This window comes from Canis lupus, chromosome 23, assembly GCF_048164855.1.
Source record: "Canis lupus baileyi chromosome 23, mCanLup2.hap1, whole genome shotgun sequence".
Lineage (NCBI taxonomy): Eukaryota > Metazoa > Chordata > Mammalia > Carnivora > Canidae > Canis > Canis lupus.
The window spans coordinates 1203851-1211238 of NC_132860.1; positions in this window are offsets into that span (position 1 = coordinate 1203851).

Sequence of the window (7388 nt, forward strand, 5' to 3'; positions counted from 1 at the left end):
TCTTCTGATGTCATTTCTGGTATTAAATCATGACCTAGATGGACGTGGCCACAGGGCTATACCTAGCTTGGGAAATACAGTCATTATTCTGGGAAGTCATGTGTCCAAGTGAAAAAATATGAGAAAGTGATACCAGATAATTGAGGGAAACTAGCATTCACCACCACAATGAGAAACATGGAAAATATTATGATGGCCCAAGAGATACAAGAATGAGTGGGACTAGGTTCCTGACCTGAGGGATTCCAGGATCCAGTGGGTGGGAGACGCAGTAGGAATGTTGTAGAAAAGAGGTAGTATTTTAGTGATGAGGGAAGGCCACGCATTGATGCTTTGGGGGGGGGGGATTATTAAAGAAAAAGTAACAGCTAAGTTGGATTCTAAAGAATGCATCAGGTTTCGACAGGAAGAGATAGGTAACAACCTTTCAGGAAGAGGAAACCATGTTACAGCAATTTCCTTGTTGGGTCCACATGTACTTAACGTGCTTACTGCTGTGTCTACGTTTTATCTGTAGTCAGATGATTTAAAGGATTATCTTAATTATGAGTCTTAGTCAAAGTAATCAGTATCATCCATCTTAATATAAAAGTGAATCCTGAACGTCGTTGAATCATTCCAGAGCATTCCTGAGTGGCGAGATGCCACTTGAGAGAGACCTAACAAAAAGATTCTTCTTGGAACCATTAATCCACAAAGTATGTAGCCATAAACATAACTTTTCCTTTTACATTCTAAAGACATGCCCGAAGTAAGGTAAACAGAGAAGAAGGATCTGTAAAATAATCCGTTTCAATAACATCACAACTCATAAAAATTGAGTTAACTAAATTCTGGCAAGACGAGAAAATAGTGATCATAATTTCCACTCGTATATCAATTATGGCTTTAAAAAAGGGTATTTTACATACATCGCCAGTTGACTCTTAATGTAAATTTATAAGTACAAGTATTGTTATTTCAATTTTAAGAGTGATACGACCAAAGCTAAAAGACACAAGGAAATCAATAGCAAATATGAAGTGTTGCAGAGGTGAGATTCCAACCCAAGACATAACAAGATTATATATTTGCGGTTGTTGGAAAATAAAATTGTCCATATGCGTTATTCTCACAAGGAAGGCAGAAGTCAAACTAAATGTAAAGGGTTAAATGCTAATCGTCTAAATATATCCCCCATTAGCTCCTTCCTAATGCTGCCATCACGAAAGGACCATAGGTGCCCAAGTAAACTAAACCAATCGATGTGCTTCCTGAGAATCCTAGAAAATCTGGAACAATACTCTCATTGTTATATGTAAATCTTCCCAACAAGATTGCATGCTAGAATATTCTGGTAGGAGATTTATTCTATAAAGAGACAGTTTAATAATTTATTCAATTTAGTCATGAGAGTTTTATTTTTTTAATTTATTTTTTATTTTTTTGTCATGAGAGTTATAAAACTGTGTTGCTACAAAAGGTCCCTGATAGAAAGGTAGTAAAGATTCATCAACACACTGCTGGGTCCAATTAATTGGGGATGGTCTATTTTAGTGAATTAGTTAAAAGTCTGAACTTAGAACGTTTCAGTAAAGTATCACTTCTTTAATATTTTAGTAAATAGGAATGTACAATCTAATTGGAAATTCTGCTGAGTATATTTAACAAAACTTTTCAATTTGCAGTGCACACAAACAATGCCTAGAGGTTTTTAAAATGAATCTTCTCTATTCTTTTTTTTTGACATTTTAGTGTAGTTATTTTTTTAAGATTTTATCCATTTATTTGAGAGAGAGAGAGAGAGAGAGAGAGCACAAACAGGGGGAGCGGCAAAGGGAGAGGGAGAAGCGGACCCTCCACTGAGCAAGGAGCCCCATGCAGGGCTCGATCCCAGGACCCCAGGATGATGACCCGAGCCAAAGGCAGCCGCTTAACTGACTGAGCCACCCAGGCGTCCCTAAATCTTGTATTTTCTAAGGTAATATTTCTATTTGCTTAAGAAATCATTATTCTTTAGATACGTAATTGTTGCAAAGTTTAGCCAAGGCAACAGCTTATAATTTAAAATGACTAAAATGAGTGACGTATCATGTATTGAAGACAATATAGGTCATGATGCCTTTGAAATACGATTATCAATGGTAATGGTTCCTGTTTATTGAACTATATATGCCCCCCACGTACACGCGCGTGTGCTTATCTGTATATACCGATCGCACAGTCACACTGAAACGCACGTTTCGTCATTCCCACTTTACAGATTTAAGTGCTGAGGGTCAAAGAGATTAGGTGGCTTGACCAAAATCCCATAGGTTGTAAGTGAGGGAAGCACAGTTATTCCCAGGTCTGTGTGATCTTAGAATCCGTGTCTTTTCCACTATGTCACTATTTCTACTTACGCTTGTGACTGTGTCTCACACAAGAACATCGGTGTTGATAGCAGTACTTTATTTCTTGACTCAGGTGTTAATCGCACAACTGTCTGCATTTTAACTATTACTCTGTACCTCTTTTATATTCGCTTTTGTCCTTCTCTATGAGATACAATAATGATAAAATATTGTGTTTTTTAAGGGCAAGGTCATTGTGACAGAGCAATTTATATGTAGGTTAGGCTTTGGCAATAATCTGTTCCTGAGTAGATTGAGGTTGGGGCAGAGCACGGCGGGATGATGTCATTTATGTCCATTTGGAGCACGTAGATCTGGGGTGGGGAAAGTGGGGAGTGAGTGAAAGAGAAAATCACTGACGACCAATGATAGTGCGCCAAGTGTGCCCAAGTGTACTAACGCTTATTTAATCTGATGACTTCAGTACGTTTCCTACAAGTGAGTGGCTAAATGTGGATTTGCAAATAGATGTGTCTGACAACCAAGTCTTTGCAGTTATTGAGGATCAAGGGGTCAACCATACTGAGTAGTCAAATAAACTGATGGGGTGGGCCTTACTCAAGGCCCCCAAGTCCTCTATACTGCCTTCCTTTCTGAGGATCGGCCTACCAGGCGTCTGAGATGTTAGCCATCAGGGATCCGAAGTACCCGTCACCTGGAGTAGCCAAATGGCCTTAAAACACCAATGGCAGAAAAGGATGACAGGAGAACAGCGTCATCTCTGTGGGCTGTCGCCACACCAACACGGGTATCGATGCCCGTCTGTGTTCTACCATCAGCCCTAGTCCGAGCTCTCGTGTCTCGTTGGCCACTTCAATTCATCCTTCTGGCCGTTAGCTTCCTCTTTATGCAAAGCGAGAAGACGATCGCGTGTAAACACGCTTTGGACAACGTGCAGACCGTTGCAGGCACTAGACAGCCGGACCTCGGGGTGACAGTGCTCAGGTCACAACAGGGCAGCCCTCTCAGCCACCCCAGCGCCTTCTAACTGAGATTCATTTCACTTGCGACTCCTGTCCCGCTTATGTAGGATACAGGAAAAGGGGCATGGGGTTGCCGTCCCTAAATTAACTCCGGAGCAGTCTTCCTGAAACGCACACTTGGGCTAAAACGAAGAGTGGAAATAATGAAGTCTTTGAAAGCTAGATTCCTGATTCCGTATCCAGCCTTCCTTCACCTTCTGCAGCTGCCAGTTTGATTTAGTTCAAGTTTATCGAGTCTTAATTTTGGGGAAAGAGTTTTAGATGGGAATCCAACACAGTTTGGCGCTAGCTTATTTACTTTTCTGACCTATTCCCGCTCATAATTTGTAAGAATGGGTTTCCTCCCTAGAATAGGATCGTTTCATTATTTATAAACATCTCAGCTTGTTCGAGGCACGGTGTAAGTAGACTTCCAAGAGTGTCAACTGAGGGGGCAATAAATACGGAGTGACCACCTTAAACAGTTCTCTGGTCACCTAAAGCTCTAGCCAAGGGAAAGTGGCTGCAGAAACGGTTATGTCATTCGCTGCTTCCCCTTGACTCACTGCCGATGGAGAATAACCTTGCAATGTGACTAAGAGGTCGTGAAACAAAGTTTAGCAAGTTATTTGCTTAAAACACCAACTGGACAGTAAGCTGAAGGCCATAAGCACAGATACGTGAAGAACAAATTTGCTTTCTGAATCAGACGCCAGCATCCAAATACGCTGGGCCCTCCGAAGCATCTCTAATATTTACACAGTAATCTGATTCGGGAGCCTCCTTGCTCTTCTCTTTTACATTGATTTAGTCACCTCCCGGCAACTTTACGAGCTTCAGGGGGGTCAGGAGCCCCCTCACCCCAACCCCCAGTGAAACAATTTGCGCTGAAATCACAGGAAACTTGAGATGGAAAGACTTCTTGGTGCGCCCGGGGCACTCCCAGGGAACTGGGGGAGCGGACTGTGCACCGTGATGTACTTTCTATCCCTCGGTGCGACCTGGGTTCATATTCCCCCTGGGAGGTTGGCTGAATCACCTTCTTGGAAAGAGTCATCATTTTGATAGACTTTCCTGCCAGAAAGTTTGATTTTCACCCAACATTTTGTTGTCTTCATTTTCTGGTTAAGTCTCCTTGGATTATTCTTTGTAGCCTGGGGGAAAGGCTGATATTCTTAATGCTTATCCCTATTAGATAGCTCTGAATTTAGATTTGGCATCATTTTGGCTCTTCTTAAGCTCCAAACTACTGGCATGCATTTTTCTACGTAGTGTTTTTCCTTACTTTAGGATTTCAATGTTGTTCTCTTAGTTATAAGTTTCATTAGTCTTTTAAATGAAACCCAAGCTTTCTTGACCTTGATATTGCCAAAGCGTCTGGGGTTGTGTTTTGGCTATTTCCTTAATGAGGTGGCCTTTGCAGCAACAGACCCTGTGACTGCTTGATTGCCTTCTCACATGCTAGATGTCCCTTCTTACTTCCTGGATATCTTCATTAATATTTATGATAATAATGAACCATCAATAATACTAATAACTACACATATTAATAACTAACGATGAAGGATTCCAGATTTGCCTTTCATCTAGGATGTTCTCTTCCTCGGGCATAGACCATGATAAGTTGATTCATTTTCACTATGCACACATTCTCAGGATAATGAATCTGAATCACTTTGGAAAGAAACCCATTACTTTTAGGCAAAAAGGTGGAAGTTTAGAGAACAGACAACTAACCTCTAGGGAGCTCACACTGTATGCCAAACCCAGGGAACGGAGGGAATGATTCCTCGGCAGCACCGAGGAACTCGGGATTCAGTGGTAAGAGAGTATCTCCCATCGTTTCGTCCTCTTAACAATTCAAGAGAGTTATTATTGCCAACTTTCTCCCCATTCTTTCCATCTTATAAGTGATGAAATGGACTCATTGTGTAAGACCATTCGGGGGTAGAGGTTAGATTGGATCCTGGGTCTTCCTTGTTTCATACAAACGTCTATGACACCTCGAGGCTCTCTCTCTGCACTTCCAGGTCCGCAAAGCCGGGACAGGATACGTCTCCAATCTTCCATGGGAGCCACGTAGTTGTCTCTGGTAAAATTTCCTCCACCCCCCACGTACTTCCATATATTTAGTGGTCCCCCAAGCTGTCACTACACCCAGCTAACATGCTGCTCATAGGTCCTGGCCATTTTTTTCCTTCCTCCCGCATTTCAGACTTAATCACAAAAGTAACACCAAAAGTTTTCCCTCCAAAAGTTTTCAGGGAAAACCACACCAAGATTTGGGATTGATTTGTTAAAGATAAACTGTGGCTTATACTTTCCACAAGGATGATTCAGGGGACCGGCTTCCACCAGCTGAAACAGAGATAAGAAATAGATAGATACCTTGGCATAATCTAATAATCCCATAATCCCGTAATCTCTGGGTTCTCCAGCTGGATGGGGTGTGTTACCAGGGGAAGTTTCTCTATCCCCTTTGGTCTCAGAAGTGGTGCTTTGATTAAATCATTAATAATCATAGACCTTCTCCTGAGTAACTACCTGTCCCTGTGGTCCTAGACCAGCATCCCTAATGCAGGTAGTGTCGTCAGAAAAATTGTATTGAGGCCAATAGATTTGCTAACTAACAGGGGAGGAGAGAAAAAAAGTAAAAGAGAAATGGGCATGGAGGGATAATCCTTAACGTTTTGGCACAACTCTAGAGAGACTATCTCCTTTCCATTTTCCTAAGGCTTGGCAGGTACAGCTCCATCCACAGTACTTGAAGAAACTGCTCTCACTCTTTCAGCCACCCTGGGATTGGTAACCAAGGAAGAAACAGAAGAAAAAGGTCTTGTTATCCCTCTTTTGTCCAGGGTAAGAACAACTTTTGAGATAAAAATACTTTGTGGGTTTTTTTTTTTTTTTTGCTACCTTTGTCAATTTTGCCATTTTGTGATTTAGTCATTATATGTTTTTTTAACATAAAAGGCATTGGGGAGAGTTTTGTGGGTTATGTTAAATCATGGAACTAGTTGTGATTCAAACTCAGATAAAATCTCTCGAAATTGAGATGTATTCCTGCCAACATATCTTTCAAACTTGGAGTTTTTATTGCGTGCAGTCAGAATAAAAAGATTAGACAAATTTAATAAGACACTCATGATCCCAGGCAGACGTTAGAGGGGAACCAACTTTGCTTGGTTCCACTCGAACGTTCGAGTCTTATTTAACATGGATTGTGAAAGGAAAAACTATCTAGCCTTTGGGAGGATTGGCAGGAATTGTTAGCGGGCACATGTGCCTCCTTTAAACTGTCTTGTTTTTAGTTATCCTACACGCTGGAGAGCCACTGGCAGGTTCGGTTCCCCGTGTGTAGAAACGCTACACATCCTTTGGATGTCTGTCTCTGGATCCACATCTACATTTATTAGTGAAACAGTAAAAGAAGATCTATTCCTGCAGTAAAGGGCTCACGTCAAACTTGTCACACAGCTGAGGGGCCTTTTGTTATTTGAATCATCCCTGAATGACCTGTGTACACATTACAAAACCCTAAAGAGTTAAAAGTGTTTGTTTCACAGGAAATTGGAAGAAATTTATGTGCGCAAGTGAAGCTGAAAGGTCGAATGTGTGACTCACATCTATTGACAGATGGAATGAGCATAACATAAGCAGACAGTGACTAGAAAACAAGCCGGTTGTGTGAAAGTATTTTTAGAGACTAATTTCCACCCAGCTGTGTCATCTATGAATGGGAGAAGTTGGAGAAAGTTACCTAGGGGTGTTTGAGCTCAATCAAGTGGAAGTTAATGACACTGATTTGGCTTAAATATTCACTTCAAACTTTGATGCGCAAATGGAGCTGTAGTATTCGAACTAATATCCAGGGCGGTTACACTGTTCTTTTATCAAAATGACATGATTCTTTCCATCGGGACCTCATTTTAGTTCAGAAACCTGAGGTCGAGTCCCTAAGTCATTCCCGCGTTTAGAACACTCCCGAATGGTGGATCTAAAATATAAACCAGTTCCTCTGCTGGTATAACTGCTTAGTGTAACTAAGGGTGTG